Source organism: Nelumbo lutea, chromosome 7 (genome assembly GCF_056320005.1).
Source record: "Nelumbo lutea isolate HS-2025 chromosome 7, American lotus-T2T, whole genome shotgun sequence".
Classification (NCBI taxonomy): Eukaryota; Viridiplantae; Streptophyta; class Magnoliopsida; order Proteales; family Nelumbonaceae; genus Nelumbo; species Nelumbo lutea.
Genome location: NC_142690.1, coordinates 10,972,861 through 10,991,159, shown reverse-complemented (window position 1 = coordinate 10,991,159; position 18,299 = coordinate 10,972,861). Strand labels below are relative to the sequence as shown.

General features: G+C 35.3%; 1 pseudogene; it reads right to left on the bottom strand.

The window, feature by feature from the left end:
* Nucleotides 1-2,512: 2,512 nt before the first annotated feature.
* On the bottom strand, nt 2,513-4,471 carry LOC148845070 (pentatricopeptide repeat-containing protein At2g13600 pseudogene; annotated as a pseudogene).
* Nucleotides 4,472-18,299: the final 13,828 nt, after the last annotated feature.

Here is an 18,299-nt window from a genome sequence, read left to right as displayed (position 1 = left end):
AAATTATAATATAAAAATATATTAAACTAGGAAATATGGGAATTTTCCCAAAAGTTTTAAATTTAAAATGTAAAATATTAATACATACAACCAAACCAAAACTGACCCGACCTCTTGAATTAGCATAGTAGCTGAACTGAACCCGACCAAACATACTATAAAACCAACCAACTCCCTAATACCAACAGCCATAATGCAAACACTTTAGTATTTCTTCAGTTTTGTTAATGTTATATCATTAAAATGATGTTCTAAATTTTTATTACTGTTAATAGTTTTTTTTTATTTTGTCAATCTATTACTGTTGGTAGTTATAGCCTCATAGGTGTCAAGTACAATCAGGTCTAATTGGCTGAGACCCGATTGTTCTGATTAATAATCCGTTCAGTTCTGGGTCATTTATATTATCTCCATTAATAATCGGAACGGGACTGCTACACCCTGAACCAGACCTGTCCCATTGACACTTGACAACTCTTTATTATAAGTCTTGATTTGGTAAATAATAATTTAATATGAGTATTTTACAAAATAAATAGAAAGGATTGAGTGTTTAGTAGAATTATTAATTAATTTTTAGGGTAAAATACAAGAACCTCTCCTATGGTTTCATTTTAATAAATACCTCCCCTTAATTTTTGAGAAATTCAACAAAAACCTCATTTCTATTGCTGTTCTAGACAGAAAACGTTAGATTGATGCACCAGTTTTTTTCCAAATATCCATTCTACCCTCTTATAAATTATTTTACATACAAAATTACTGAAATAATCCCATTTTAACTTAACAAAAAAACATATTTCAGTCATTTTGTATGTAAAATTACTGGAATGATTGTTAAAAGAGGGTTTTGTTGAGTTAAAATAGGGTTATTTCAATAATTTTTTATGTAAAATAATTTATAAAAGAATAGAATGGTTATTTGGAAAAAAGCTGGTGCATCAATCTAATGTTTTCCATCTGAAACAGTGATGAAATGGATGTTTTTGTTCAGTTTCTCAAAATTTCAAGTGAAGTATTTGTTAAAATGAAACTATAAGAAAGATTTTTATGATTGTCAGAAAGTTCAGGGAAGGTTTTTGTATTTTACCTTAATTTTTATGTTATAAAATGAAAATAACAGGGTATTTGAATGAACATACGTATGAATAACCAAATACAAAAACTATAATTCCAAAATCCAATATAAGAAAGTAGATTTTTTGGTTGAGTGGATAAAAAAAGTAGGAAGAGAGAGAGGAGAGGACCGGAAGTTTTTTAGGAAGGCAAATAGCTTTTGGTATGAGAAAGGGAGAAAAGGATGAGGAAATAGGTGGAGAGTGGACGGTTGTGATTGGTCATATGATTAAAGAAAAAAAGATGAGGAAATACAAGAATATATCAATAAAAAGGAGATAAAAAAACATGCCACGTGCTAGTTTCCATATTCTCATTGACATGTGTATGACATATGGAATCCAATGTCCAAGGCCATACAAGTGCCATGTGATTATGCCAATATATATTCCAAAACAAGTTGACACGTGTGTGATATATAATATTACATGTGTTTAGTATTGTGTTCTACTATCCAAATTGTATACATTTGTTTTAAAAACCGATCCAGAGCCGAAACCGTTTTGATCACTGGTTTTCGGGTCAATTGTTCGATTCGATTCAAAAAAATTGCTAAAACTGTTAAACAGGCCGAACGAATTGATTGTTCGATTGCTCAGGTCAATAAATTGTTGACAAATTCAATGATTTTTGGCCAAAAACTGGGTTTAGGATTAAACGAAACAGGTTGCTTGAATATTTCCCGGGCCGAACAGTCCAACTATCCGGGTCAGCGGTGGTAAAACCATGCTTTATATAACACACAAGGTCTATCCAAACTGCACTTTCCTCTACAATACACAGTCACATATAAAAATCCCAAAGCAGTCTAATAAGATAAATGCACTAAAGTAGTATTTTTTGCAGTCTTATTAATTTCACAAAATCAACTCCAATCCTTATCTTCCCAAACTCAGAGAAATTTAATCTTCCTTCTTGCATCCTCCAATGGCTCAACTCAACTCAGCCTTCTTGCACCCTCCAATTTCATCTCCCAAACTCAAGCTTTCTTCACACACACACACAAAAAAATAAAAAAGCCTTAATTCCAATCCCGAATGTTTGGATCGGCTCATCCAATGGTCCCAGTTATTTGGTGTCTTGGGAGGGTGGACTGGACATAGACTGATAGACCTAACCTTTAGACATTTATTTATTTATTTGCACAAAGTGGCTGCTAAACTAACAAATAGAAAAATGCATTCTTTCTTGTTCTGTCAAACCAGTGAATACATTCATGAACAATCAACTGATTGGGTAAAAAACAAACCTAGACATACTTTCCATGCAATCCCATATTTCCATGAGGTCTCCTACTCTTAGTCTTTGACCCATCATTTGGAACCACTGTAGCCCTATTATACATGACCTATGAAGTGAAAAAGGATAATTTGATCATAACCGTGTGGTTTCATTTCTACAGCAATTTATAAGAAATATACAATGAATTATTCCACCCTTGGTCATGCCTTTCCTCCATTTGCAAAGATAATCTCTGTAACACCTCATAAACCAAGTCAATTTGTGGGTGATACTTGTCAGCTGCAATAAAGGAATGGACACTATTTTGGATTTCAATCCAGCTGCACCCAACCACCTTCTGAGTTCCTCTTACCTGCATTGCTTCTCTAATTCCTGATGCATCCACCCATTCTCCAATTGATGCGAAGGTGTTAGCAAGAAGCACATAATTTGAAGAGATCTCAAGACCATTTTCATAAAGATGCTCTGCAACACGCCTTGCCATGTCTAGGTTCCCATGTAATTTGCAAGCTCCAAGTAATGCACCCCACATTATGCTGTCAGGCTTGAGAGGCAAACCTAAAATGAAAGCTTCTGCCTCATCTAAAAGCCCAGCTCGTGCTAACATATCAACCATACATGTATAGTGCTCTTCCTTGGGTTTGATCAAGTACTTATTAATCATGTCATTGAAATAACGACGACCCTGTTCTACTAAACCATTGTGACCACATGCACTTAAAACACCAATAAAAGTGACATGGTTTGGGACAACCATTTTTGGACTTGACTGCACCATCTCATCAAAAAGGTTTAAAGCCTTCAATGCCTCACCGTTTTGAGCAAATCCGCATATCATTGCATTCCATGAAGCAATATCCCTCTCAGGCATGATTTGAAAGGCCCTCAATGCATCATTCATCTCACCACACTTGGAATACATATCCACAATTGCACTCCCCACAATCACATCACTTTCTAACCCAAACTTTAGAACCAGGCCATGAAACCTTTTACCCCTTTCAAATGCGTTAGAGTTTGCACAAGTATTAAGCAAACCACCCAAAGTAAAAGAATTTGGTTCCACATCAGCCAACCTCATCTGATCAAACAACCACATCGCATCATTCTCATGCCCATTTTGTGAGAGCCCAACTATCATTGCAGTCCAAGAAACCACATTTCGCTCAGGAATCTCCTCAAACAACTGAGCAGCATAGGCAACATACCCGCAATTGGAATACAAGTTAACTAATGTGTTGCTAGTGAAGCAATCAGAACAGTACCCACATTTAATAATCAATGAATGCACTTGCATTGCTTCAAAAACTAACAATCGAGACGTTAACTCATTAAGGATTATAGCATAAGTATAATGATCAGCTCGAATCCCTTCACTAACAAGTTGTCGGAACAGTTGCAAACTGGCCTCACCCTTTCCAAACTTAGAATAGCAAGAAATCAAAGCATTCCATGTCACCAAATCTCTGTTAGTCATTACATCAAATACTCTATTCGCATCTTCCATTTCTCCGGCTTCTGCATACATTCTAAGAAGATTAGTGCCAAGATAAACATCAGAACATGAACAAACCCTAGTAATATCTGCATGAATTTGCCGCCCGATTTCTAAATCACAAGAAGGAATTATAATCGAATAAGTATAGGAGTCAGGCCTATTGGAACTACAACGCATCTGGACAAAATGGGTCATAGCTTCCTCCAGTCTTTGGTTCTGGATGCATCCAGAGATGACGATATTCCATGATCGAGAATCGGGTTCGGGTGTGATGGAGAAGAGTTTCTGGGCTTCATCGATTTGGCGAGATTTGACGTAGCCTGATAAGATGATGTTATATGAGACGACATTGGGTTGAAGCATGAAGCGAAGGAGCTTGTGAGCGTCGGACAAGCCGCCGGACTCGGCGTAGGATTGGAGGAGGAGGTTGCATCTGTAGACATGGTTCTGGAGTCCAGTTTTGAGGAGCGAAGCATGCAGAACTTGAGCTTTGAACATGTGAGAGAGTCTCGAATGTGAGACAACGTCGGACGCATTATGGTTTACAGTTACGGCAGTTGATTTGGTTAATGATGAACAGAGGATAGGAACTCTCTCCTTGACCAAAAACCTCATCCAATGGGGTAGCTAGGTGGGCTTAGGGTTGGGCTTGTATCTCAAAACATTTGTTTTACCACGTTGCCTTTTATTATTGCTAGTAGAAGATTCCATTTTTTATATTTACCCTTAAATATGGACGGAAAAAGTAAAATATCCATTATATCTCTATGCGAAATCACATGTTTATCCCCATTTCTAACTTTTAACTTCATCCCTCTCAGACAGGCTACCATCGCCATCGGTGACAGTGGTCGCTGCAAATACCGAATGGCGGGGGTCCGGCGGAAGTCAACTCCAGCCGACGAAAAACGGCACTGGAACCACTATGGACTTCCGCCGGAGGTCAATGAGTTTTTTATCTCCTCTGTTCTTCTACCAGAGGCTTAAACGCTAGATTCAAAGTCGTTTCTTCCTCTTCGTTTATGCGCATGGGTTTGACGCGTCGGCACCAATTTCTTATTTCCAATTGTTCTTCTTCGTCCACCTTTCCCCTTGGAGAATAAGTAGAGCCTAAACGCTTTTTTTTTCACTAAATGCATTGAACGACGTCTCAATCTCTTCTACTTGTTCTTCTTTGAGAAACAGTAGGGCAGAAAGTTGCAATTTTCTATCTAGCGTTTAAGCCTCTGGTAGAAGGACTTTGAGTGCTCTCCAACAATCTAATCCATCTCTCTCTCTCTCTCACCTCTTTTTTCCCCTTTCGCCGGAACAGAGGTGGAGATATGATATCTCCAAAAACCGATGTAGGCAACTCAGTTGCAACAGCTGTTTACTTCCTTTTGAAGGGTAAAAAGAAAATTTCTCTCTCTGCTCCCATCTCGATTTTTAGATTTTAATAGAAAACCCGATGATATACATGTTGGAAAGAACGCCCCTTTAATCAGAAACCATCGACCGACTTTGAACGAAGAACAGAGGAGAAAAAAACTCACCGACCTCCGGCGGAAGTCCGTGATGGTTCCAGCACCATTTGTCATCGGCTGGAGTCGACTTCCGCCGGACCTCCGCCATTCGGTATTTGCAGCGACCGCCGTCGGTGATGATGGCGATGGCAGCCTGTCTGAGAGGGACTGGGTTAAGTCAAAAATAGGGATAAAAATGTAATTTCGAATAGGGGGTATAACGGCCATTTTATCTTTTTCCGTCCATATTTAACGGTTAAGAGTATATTTAATAAATTATAAACAGTAAGGATACATTTAATCAATTTTCAAAATTAGTCAATTAACCTTAGGAGAGCCAAATAGTTTAATAAATTTATCCATTTTTTTTTCATTTCAAAAGATTTTGAATTCCACACAGGGAACAAGTTATTTGATTATTTCATTTCCTCTGAATCAAAGATGAATCAGAATTCAAATCCCTTCGGTTCCTGCAATCCAAACACTAACCTTAGGAGAGCCAAATAGAATTGCAAAACTGCCGTGATGGCCTTCCGTTTGTTCGATTGAAGCTTCTTCCAGCTACTCTTTTAAAGCAATTCAATCGAACTTCAGCTCAGAAGATCCCAGATTTTTCTTGACCTTTTGAAAGCCTAACCACAGCCTAGCAAATTGGCCCACTTCTTAAAATTTGAAGGGATGAGAATGGGCCAATGGGCCAGGCCCGATAGTGTAAATTCTTCAATCGCTTCAAACACAAAATCCGGCAAGACAATTGGGATTACTATGATTATGCTCTTCATGCCCAAATTTTTTGCACATGAAATCCCATAACTGTGCACAATAGAGAATTTGTTCTAAGAGAGAATCTGCTAAATGCCGTGGTCTCTATGTGATTTTTCCTCTTGTAAAGCATACACATTTTTAAACATAATCTTCGATGAGCCCGGATCTATTTTTGCAAGCAAAACCTCCGCACACAGAGAATGCAACCAATATCTCTCATACATGTATATGTTAAATTCATGGAAAGATTTTCCTAATTAGTATATGGCTGGATGCCCATGCTTTCAGAATGTGTGCAGAGTTTTCGTTTTCATGAAATCAAAGTGATTTTATCTTTTGTGAAGCAATAAGTCCTCAATCAATCAATCTTCATCCTTGTCCCCATTCAAAACAACCATTTTCCCAAGAGCCAAATACCTGTGGTGATGTGAAATGAGTTATTTTTGTGGAATTCACATTGGCTTTCCACAGGCGACATTTCACCCCAAACACGCCCCACAGCACATCCCAATTGGGGAGCCATTTCAAACTTTTCTTTTTGAATACAAATATATAGTTAAGGCTCGGTTCAGAAAGAATACAAATACAAATATATACAGTGTAAATACATACATAATAATATAAAATAGAAGGTTTAACACTCTATATAATTGTATTTGTACTCTTTGGCTCAGTTTGAAAGAAGTACAAATACATACAAAATACAAGGTTTTGCATTCTACAAATTTATATTTATACTCCTTCCAAATTAACCCTTACTAACATCTCCCTATCTCCCCATCTCCCCATCCCATAATTAACAACATACAAGGGAGATTTTCCCGCTGCAATAGAAAGCCCTTCATGAGGAGAATATCAGTTCTATTTTAGTGAGAGAGCAATCCATGTCCACATGCGCTTTGCCTTCATTGTTGATTGATTATGAATTTATAGGGCCAGTTAATTGGACCTATTTACCCATTTTAATGGGCAATTTTCTTCTTCTCCACTATTAGGGTACGACCAAGTAGACACTGATTGGCTGAACTGGACCAGTTGGTTGAACTGAGTTGACCGTGATTGGGTCATTAAAAACCCAAATAATGGTTGAACTTCCTACCAAAAAAATCTATTTTTATTGATAGGTAAATAAACTATATTATAATGGCAAGAGTTACATCTGAAGCCCATGATCCAAAAGGCATAGGAGCACAACTGATTTAAAAGACCCTGCATCTTCAAAAGAAGCCACTGACAAGTCCAGGGGATAGGAGCTCTTTTCTCTAATGCTTTTATAACTAGTAGAGAGTCCAAGCAGATCAACAGATGACCCTATGATAGCCTTCCCGTCAACAAGACTCCTTGCAAAATGGCATTCAGCTGTACTTCTTCAATTGAGCTCAGGTCCTTTACTCTATCCCTACAATACCAAGGTAAGGCAAGTTGTTAGATAGGCAAATTGTTCCAAAAGATCCCACACCGGAAGGAAATCTACCTCCATCTGCAAACAAGATGATATTAGTATTTGACTTCCGGTAACTCAAGTTTATGTTGATTTAGATGATTCCCCAGCCCCAAAATGTTCAAAGAATTCCCAAATTCAGAGTGAGAAGGCCAAGTAGCTTGGAAAATATTATTAACTTTTATAAGAATAAACTGGACTGGGATCTGTTTTCTGTTAAAACATTTTTCATTTCTAACAAACCAAATATAATATAGACTAATTGCATTCCAACTAATCACTTCCTGAGCCATGTTTCTGTAAGGCAAAGAATTCAACAAATAACCAAAAAAAAAAAAAAATCAATTTGGTTGAACCACTAGTTAAACCCAAAAACTGGGAACAGAAAAAACATTGGTCCAGATGTTTAGGCTGTTTTTGTTTTGAAAGAAAAGGTAAGGAAAAAAAAGAACTTATAATTAAAAAAAAGATTAAAAAAAACTATATAAACGTTATATAGATTTACGGTAAATGGGTAAGTTTTCTTATCTTTCCCTATTTCTTTCTTTCAAAACAAGCACAGCCTTAGGAATGGCTCAAAATGATGCCAAGCCTTAATAGGATTTTAGTTTTCATTGATCCATAGATTTAAGTGGGTCAAGAGAAAGTTTATTTTCCTAGTCCTAATTGAGTAAATAATTTTTTCACCTAAGAGGAAAGTTGTCAATATTTGAATGGAACTAAAATGCCCTTTTTAATAATAAATTTTTAAGGCTAAAATCATCGTTACCTCATTTACATGTTTCCCAAACAAAAATTTACCTAAATAACTGTATTTATTTAAATAAATAACTTAGGAAAAAGCAAACAGAGCCTATATAATAAAATAGAGATAATTATAATTGCATGATGAAAGTGTTTGGTCTGTAGTCTGTACTCTCTGTCCAACAGCTCCAATAGGACTATGTCGCACCGTCCAAAGGAACTCAATAACAACACACACTTGCTACCATTTCATGTGGGACCAGTTGCTTTTTGGTGGTTATGAGGAGTACACAATCATATATAGCAGATGATCAGGACCTATCATTTAACATGGGTCCCACCTGATAGAAATTTTGCAGATTTGGATTCACAGTTCAACCGTCCTAAGTCAGTATCTTATCTAGTGAGGTTATATCTTGTTCGACTTCAAGGCATTGTTTTTGCACGCCGGATAATTATCAAAAGGGTTTTGCGTTCAACCTTACACTATCTTGGGCTTGTTTCAGACTCCGCATCTCCTCTTCACAAGAATTCTATTTACCTTTACTCGCACCACACTAACTGTATTGATAACATCTTCCCATACATAATACTATGCATCACACTATTTTTGTGCATTGCGAACATCTCTCTGTGCATAATATTATGCAGGAGGATGAGATGTGGGCTCAAGCTGTGTCAACGGTTCAAGCCTAAATTCAAAATGGAACTATTAATCAGGATAATGGGGTCGGACTCCGATAACTGTACTTGACATCTATATATGCATAATAATATGAATTTGGAATTTATTTTGGATAATATAACCTTAATCAAACTGATAATAGATAGTAAACTGTTTATATATGGATAAAGTAAGTGTTTTTAACCAAATTTATCTTGTTTATTATCTACACAATTTTCTTTTTTAAACATAAATATAACACAAATTACAACAAAAAACAAGTGACTTTTAAATAATAGAAAATTTTACAGGACATTACTCTATATTTTTTGGAGATGATGACACTTAAGAGTCTCAACTTTCACTTGCCACATGGAAGTACTTAGTTATTTTAGGCTCCGTTTGATTTGTGAGATGCGGATGAGAAAAATGGAATATTCTCATGTTTGTTTTGAGGAAAGAAAAAGGTGGGACGTCAGATCTCAAAATCAAGGATTCAGGGTTGCACCAAAATACCACAACCCAGGTGGAAAAACTCGAGATCGTCTTTATCCTCGTTGCCGCTGCTGGTAATCACCACCACCTCTGGTAACATATCATCTTCATCCTCCCTCATGCATATGCTGGTAATCGCCGCTATCGGTAACAGATCTGTCGTTGTTGGTTTTGTCTTCTCCCTTTGGCTTGAGACACGTTATCGTATCTACCTCCGATGGAAAAGCACTTGTTTGAATGTCCAGAACAGTAACAAAAACAACGCGAACACAACAAGAGTACAATAAGACCAAAAAGACGAATTAAACTCGCTTTGATCCAACAGAGATTAGCTCCACCATCAAAATCCGATTTTCCAGCACCAGAGTTTCCACCGTCAAAATACTAGATAGAATAGGTAAGTAGAGGCTTTTTCTCGATTGTCGCCAAGTATCTCAACACCAGAGTTTCTCCGATTTTCCAATATCTACAGAGTGATCGTTTGTTAAATGCTCTCTCTCTCTCTCTCTCTCTCATAGTCTTTCCCAGAGAGTACCTTGAGATGAATGACACCGGTTGTTTTTTTGTTGCTTTCTTCTCCCTATTCTATCAAGGTGCAGAAGTCTGCAAGAAATATCTCCAATCACTCAAACGTCATTAGTCGTCGATAACATATTGACACTCTCCGATGGTCGAATCTTGGAGTAAGAAAGGACGCCATTCTATCAGCACCAGCTAGAAACCAGCAACGACAGAAGGTAGAAGACGAAACAGATCTGCCACTGTTGTTACTAGATCTGCCGCTGCTAGTAACACTGTTGATGACTATGGTAGGCATTCACCGGTGATAAGGGCGGATTGAACCTCCGAGATCTCTGTTTCGTCTTCATCCTCCCTCTACGGATTGAACCTCCGAGACCTCTATTTTGTCTTGGATAATTTTCCTTCTATTTTCCCACATAAAACCAAACGTTAGAAAGTTAAATTTTTATACTTTCCCATCCCATCTTTTCCTATCCCACTCGAATTTTCCCATAAATCAAACGGAGCCGTAGAGAAATCAATACTAAAGTTTCAACCATTAGCATTATGGAGTATGTGATGTCATGTGCGTCTTGAAACATTTGAAAATCCCCAAACAGTTTTTTGACATCATTTTGCCCTCTCGTTTATTGAGCCTCTAAAACCCTAGTTTAACCTTTTTTTATCATTTTCTTTTCACAGAGTTGAATCAACAGGGCATTAAAGCAGCACAACAGTATGCACATTAACCACGTATATTTATATCATTTTATTTTCTTCTTTTAAATACTCAAATTATGGAAAGGCATTAAGATAAATTCATCACTTATCATAATGTCAATTCAGACTTGAGTGTTAATTTCTAACACTACAAGATACCTTGTTGTCATGAGTCTGGATCTCCTGCCCATGAGAACTCTGCTCACATTTGTTGGAGCCACACATGGAGAACATCTCATCCTTTACATATATGTAGGGGGAGATGTTTCCAATTCACGGGGGTAGTGTATTGTGGGTAGGCATGGGCAGAGTTCTCGTGGGCAGGTGATCCGGACTCTATTGTCATAGGTAAAAATTATGCCCCTTAATACCATTACCCCCAAAATACATGGTATCTACTTATAGTTTTCCCTAAATAAATAATATTAACTATATAATCAGTTTGGGTTTTAATTGGTTTGGAAGAGAAAGAACTGGCATAATAGATTCCATCCGTTTGATTCTATCAGGTAGACCTGACCCATTGATAGATATATATGTATACTACTATGAAAGTGGGAATGAAGTCTATATTTGGATTCTTTTTTTCATAACTAAAGTACCCCTATTTTTTTTTTTAATTTGGTTCCTCTTTATTATTTGGGCAAATATGCAATTTGAGTTACTACTTTTAAGTTCACTCTATTCTCTCTCATTAAGTCATATATTCAATTAAGATATTAAGTCACATTCCCTCTCATTAAATCAGTAAATCCTATAATATGTATTAAATAAGTGAGCTTTGTGGGTTTTTCTTAACTAAAACACCCTTACTTTTGAATTTGGCCCCTCTCTGCTTGTGAGGGCAAAAAGAAAAATTTGAACTACTACCTTTCAATTCATTCAATTTTCTCTCATTAAGTCCAATATTTATGGTGTCAACTCATATTCGCTTTCATTAGATCCTCTGTTAGAAGGTTTTCACCAATAAATTCTATGAATTAAATTTATATCCAATAATTTTAACAATACAAAATTTATGTGTTTAAAACCTAAATAGAAACAAAACCTTTCTTTTGTCTAGGTGATAGGTAAGTAGTTCAACCATTTAGATCAAATTGGTCAACCCATGTTGTCATCCTTAAATAATAAAAATTTAAAAATAAAATTTATTAATAAGAAGTATTTTTTAATGATTGAAATGAAATACAAAATTTAGATCCGGTCCAGAAATGAAACAACTTTCTTATTCAAAAAATAGACAGAAAAAAAAAATTATAGAAAATAGAAGACTTGTTGAGAAAATTTGTACACATCTCTTATGTTATATATTTATAATATTAACAAAAATAAAAATAAAATGTTATATATTTATCATAAAAAATATTCTTATTAACAATGAAAATGAAATACAAAATTTAAATCCACTAAAATTCCATGCTTTGATTACTTAATGGGTTCTAATGAAGATATTGAAATTATCATTGTTATCTTTCTTTATTTTTTTTTTTTAACCATAAAATCATAATTCATTCATTCATGTTTGGATTACAAAACAAGCCCAAAACAATCAACAAAGACCCAAACAAAATAACGGGTAATAACATGAAATAGAAACAATAAAACAACACGAGGGATCAGACCAAGGTGCTGGGAAAAAAAAGTTGAGAACCGGGAATAAAGGATCATCTCCCTCCAACAGAGGAACAAACTCAGAAAACAAACCCTTGTAAAACTGAACCAAACACCGAAGTTTTTTTAAGCACAGTTTTATTTTATGTTTTTAGTTTGGAGAGAAATGGCCAAGGAAACCCCAACCCATGGCAATACAAACCTAAAATTTCAGATCTGAAGGGGGGATATATAAGAGATGGTTAAAGTTCCTCTCTCACCACATTGTTATATGAAGTTTCATGTGCAACACATATGCACATTTACTGGTCTAGCTAAAGACCCTTAGAGCGTTATTCAACCATTTGATGTTTCCTGTGTTTTTTTTTAATGGTCACATAAGCTAAGTGATGTAGGGTATTTGGTCGATTTGTAGATCTTGGCATGTGGTGTTGGTTGGATTCATCTCAGCCATCCCGTGGATCCTGACAAGTGGCGCCAGTTGGACGCACCTTGACTATCCATCACCAATCACTACTAACCGCCACCACTTGCTCCCAACTACTCCTCCTCTCAAGCAACTTCAGCTATAAAAATGGGCTCCTACATTGAGGCAAATACACAATGGAATTCAAGCTCTAAGTCTCTTCTTTTGTTTGGTCTGACCCCTCAAAGCCCTCTACTAATTTGATCATCGGAGCCTTTGCCCCTAAGATAACTCCGAGGCTTCTAACATCTTCTTTCTCTCAGCATATTGGACCTGTCGCCTTCGAACGCTAGAAATTATATTGTTGCCTTCCACTCTATATTTGGCAGCAACACTTATATAGCCACATCAAAAAAAATAATGTTCTTTTTGCTGACATGGCAAATTTTCAATTCCTAAAACAAAATCATGAATAACCCTCAAATGTTCACAGATTTCTAGATAACAATTTTTTTCCGTACTTACACTAGGCAGCTGAATTCAGCTGCATGTAAAACAAAATGAAATTGAAAACAATTTTTATTGAAAATTGATTTTCAATAAGAAAATGAATTATATTCCAATTTATTTTTTCTGTTTCCCCAACTTCAATAACAATTAAACCTGAAAAGTTTTTTTGCCATTAAACCTGAAAGGTTTAGAAAACCAACCTCTATTTAGAAAACCAACCTCTTTTTCGAGAATGTTTTTGTTTTTTTTTTTTTTTTCACAGCTACTTTATATACAACGAAACACCAAAAAATTACATTTTTCATGAAACCCTTTTATTTTCCTTCATTTACAAAGGAGCTAATTACAAACTATGAGTCCAAATCCGAACTGATCAAACTTGCAAACCAGAATTAATTTATAGGAGATTTCATTAGAACTCAGTTGAAATTTTATTTCCAAAATAACTGAAAATTATACTTAGCCTGGGAACCTTTTAGGCAATTGGTTCCATTTCACCCCAAACCCAGTCCCTAGCCAAAAACTGTTGAATTTGTCAATGACCTGTTGACCCGTTAAACAGTTTTTGGTTTTTTTATTTTAATTATTATTATTTTTTGACAAAATGAATCATTCATTCGAACCATTAACCCAAAAACTGATGGCCAGAAAAATTCAAATTGCAGATTGATTTTTAAAATATTTTATTTATCCATATTATTAACCACAGCCATTGCATTGAAAAATAATGAAATATAGGCTCAGTTTGGAAGGAATAAAAATGCATATATGTAGGTGCAAAACCTTATAATTTGTATTATTTTATATGTTTTTGCATTGTATATATTTGTAAAGCAAGAGTAATGACTCATATATTTTGTCCTGCCAATGGGTGGGGTCTACAAAATACATAGCGGTTCTTTCTCAATCACAATTGACCAAATTGGGTTGGGCCGGGAGATGCCAAATATAGAGGCCCAGAAGCCTTCCCATGAATAAATGCTTTTTGACAATCAAATCAGTTGCCACGTAGGTATCTTCCTTTTTGACTAAAACCAAGCCAGGCACATGAACAACAATGTATCTCACAGCAAGGTAGCAAATAAATGACTTGTCGATAAAACCAAACCGTTTGAATACTGAAAGAGTTGGTCGGCCAAACGAAGCATCATCCACATAATAGATTGATAGCTACCTCATCCTCATTCCTCACCTCATCTGATGTTCTTCATATTAAATGCTCCAAAGAAAGCTATCCAAAACAAGGTGTGGCTCAGACTTGATGTCTGGGGACCAAAGGACCCTCTAATCTAAAACCTGCTTGGGCTATAGACTTGGTATTATTCAAACAGATATCAGTGGTATTCATCAAATGCTTTCCTTTGAGCCATGGAACTATAGCATGTTATCTGGTTTCAGAACTTGGGTCAGGTTGGATTGGGAATTTGTTAAAATTTTAACGGATAAAAACCCAATATAATTAAAATTATTGGGCATCCGTCGTCGACAGTCCTATTTCCACGTAACCACTCCAATAGACTGAAAATCAAATCAAAGATTGCCTGTCTTGAGTTAACATCTACTGCAAACCATGGTCATAGCATTTTCTAGCGATACATTAAATTATGGACACGACGCAATCAAGAGTGAGTTGGGATCAGCTATAACACACGGTGTCAATAATGTCTCAATAGGTATGATGCTGAAATTGGAGCACTCTTAATGGGTCTTGAAGCAGCACTATCATGTGACATTAGACAACTTTTGGTCTTTTTTTCATAATTTTACCTTGATGGATCTTATAAATACATTTGATAAAAAAGATAATAATAACCAAACTGCCCATCTTTTTGTTTACACATCTTATACGGGACAGTTAAGTAAACACTATAATATTTTCAAAGATCAAATGAAATCGGTTATGACTTTTTTTTGCAAAAAAAAAAAAATAAATAATAATAATAATAATAAAACGGCTAACTGTAGAGGGAGTAGGGAGTATCTTATCTATTCATGAATGATAAGGAAGATATTGTTAATGTTTGGCTGCACTGGCCTGTTGGGACAATGTTGAAAGCGTTCTGTTGGTAGTAACTAGCAAGTCCCTACCCTATCAAGAGCAGATCCGTGAAAACATGGTTGAAAAAAAATCGGCCGAAAATGATAAGTACGCAGGGTAAGCACTCAATAAACATGCTGACATCTGTCACATAAATACTGCCTGACCCAACACGATGACTTAAAAGAACAATAATAGGACAAGTGTCAGCATATTCAATTCCTGGACATGTATTTATCACACTCCGAATCTCCTGTCCATAAGATAAGAGTTCAAAGATAACATACTGCCTCTTTCCATCCTCGAGCATGAGATGTTTTCCATGACTACTATCATATTAGAGTAATCTGATGATATCAGGGGAATTTGAATTTGAGGCACAAAAGAAAATGCTGGGACCATACTTGCAGCAGATGTGGTCTGGAGATTGTTGACGCAAAACTACACCCCTCACCCCCTCATTGTATAAATTCACATCCTTTGTCTACATCACATTTGCCACTGTTGGCACATTGGACTGCAAACCATTTAATATTCTGCTGATTGATCATATCATCATTAAATTGAACTTTGATATTGCTAAGTCATTAGTTGTCATTTTATTCACCTCCCTCCCTATGATCACAATACTTTTAAAGCATCTTTTCAAAATTATTGTAAATATGCATGTGCTAGATGATGATAATGATAATAATAATGTATTTAAAATTTTCTATAAAATTCATATCTTGCTATATTTTTTATTATTAATCGAATGTAAATTGCAAAGTCCAAATCTGATCATGTAAATACCTCATATTGAGCTTCAAAGTTTTGGGTATCATTGACAATCTTGCTAATTTGATTGGACTCTTTTTTTGTAATATTTTATCTTCTTAGTGTATCTTTTTTCATTTATCAAAAATATAATATTTAAAGAAAGGGAATTAAATGAGGTGAAAAGTAATAGTTTAAATTATATTTTAAACCTCATAACTAAATAGGGATTAAATTCAAAAAATGGGTATTTTAGTCAAAAGAAAGTTCCACAATGTTATTCGTATTTGTAATAGTAGTGTAAATATAAAATTATATATGTGTTCAATTTTTTTTTTGTTTCTATTTGTGTGAAAATAATTCTATTGTGTACACTTATTGTTTGCTTTATATGATAAATATACAATATTATACATGTACCCAATGTTTTTTTTTTTGTACAATGCATGTATTTTTTTTTTTATTTTATGATTTTATATTTTATTAATTTTTATTTTTTAATTACGACATTAAAGGTTAACACATTTGGCCCATAAGTTGAACTATTGATATCTTCCAAACCAGAAAATAATTTTATTTTGGTTAGTTTTAGATTATGTATTTCATTTTCATCATCATTAAAAATAATTCTTATTTATTATACTTTTTTCAATTTAACTAATAAAAATATCATAAATGGCTTGACCATGATGTATTTCATTTTATACATCTTTGTAACTTTCTATATTTATTTCTATTTAAAAATTTTATTATTTAACTATCACTTTATGGCTTGACCAATTTGATGTGTTTCATTTTATACATCTTTGTAATTTTCTATATTTATTTCTATTTAAAAATTTTATTATTTAACTATCAATTTATGGCTTGACCAATTTGATACTAATGGTTGAATTGTTTAGTTATCACTTGGATAAAGAATGATTTTATTTTTGAGTAAGTTTTAAAATATATGGGTTTATATTATTAAAATTATTGAGCATAAATATAATTTATAGTATTTATTAGTGAAAAAAATAACTAAAATGGCAAAGGATTAAACGATATGAAAATCATTAATTTAAATTACATTTTCAACCCTTATAATTAGAGATGGACTAAATACACTATAGCCATTTTAAACAAGAAAATTTCCACTCCCCCATCCATACTTTTTATAATAGTATAAATATAAATATCACATAAACAAATGCAACAAGGAGACTTAGGGAGACTACCTACACTACTAAAGTTCATCATTAACATCAATGATGTTCTTGATTCTCCAACTTCTGATCTCCTTTCAAGATAGCTTGTTTTTCCTATAAAGTAAATAGCCAAGTCATGGGCCACCTTCACATCTGCCCCCCACAGAGAGCGCCCTACAAAAGACCCACATGCACATCTTGACGTGCATTGGAAACAACTCTCAAAGTTGACAGTAGGAAACGTTTCTAATACACAGTTGGGATATGCTGTGGGGAGCAGATGTGAATTCCCACCAAGGTGGCTGAACCAATTTTTATGATATTATGGTAAAGAGGCCAATTACGGATTACCCAGTAGTCGAGAAGGCCACTTCACACCCCTCTAAATAAGTGTGAAGTTGGCCTCATGTACACCCTTCCCTACCTCACCCCTGATTCCCTTGTAATATGTGGTTCTCCATATGTAAACAAAACCAATCACATTGACACCCCTTTAGAGTGGGATCTCATTGAATAAGCCAAAGAACCCTGATTGTTTTCTCAATGGTGAGTTGTGATTTATGAACATGTAGTGCTCCTACGTGGTACAACCAATCAACCAGGTGCCCAATGTTTGAACATGGGACAAGTGGCAAATTAAGTGGCCCCAGCCCAGACCCATGTGTGTCCTGTGTCCTAGACTCCAGCCTATGAAGCCGGCAGAGTTGCAGACCCCATATTGGACAACTCTTGTTTGAATTGAAACTCATTTAGAACTAGAAGACTTCCTAGTGAGGAACAAGTGAAAAGTATGATAGAAGGCTATTTGATAAAGCTGAAGTGACTGAACTGAAGCACTTATTATTTTGTCTTTTAGTGAACACGATTTTAAGAAAGTTGTAGCTTAATGACTGAAGGTGGTAGATCACTATATCCTTGATTATCTGAAGCGATGAGTCTCTGTCAATCAGATCAGCAGCTTCATCTGTTTTCAAACTGCCGTAAGTGTGAATCCTAGGCTCAATGATAGCATATTTGAACCCAATTTAAAATGGGTCTCCATCATACATGAAAAATGTGTCAAAACTCAAGTGGATTTGGCACCAATTGGAAACCCTAGGTTT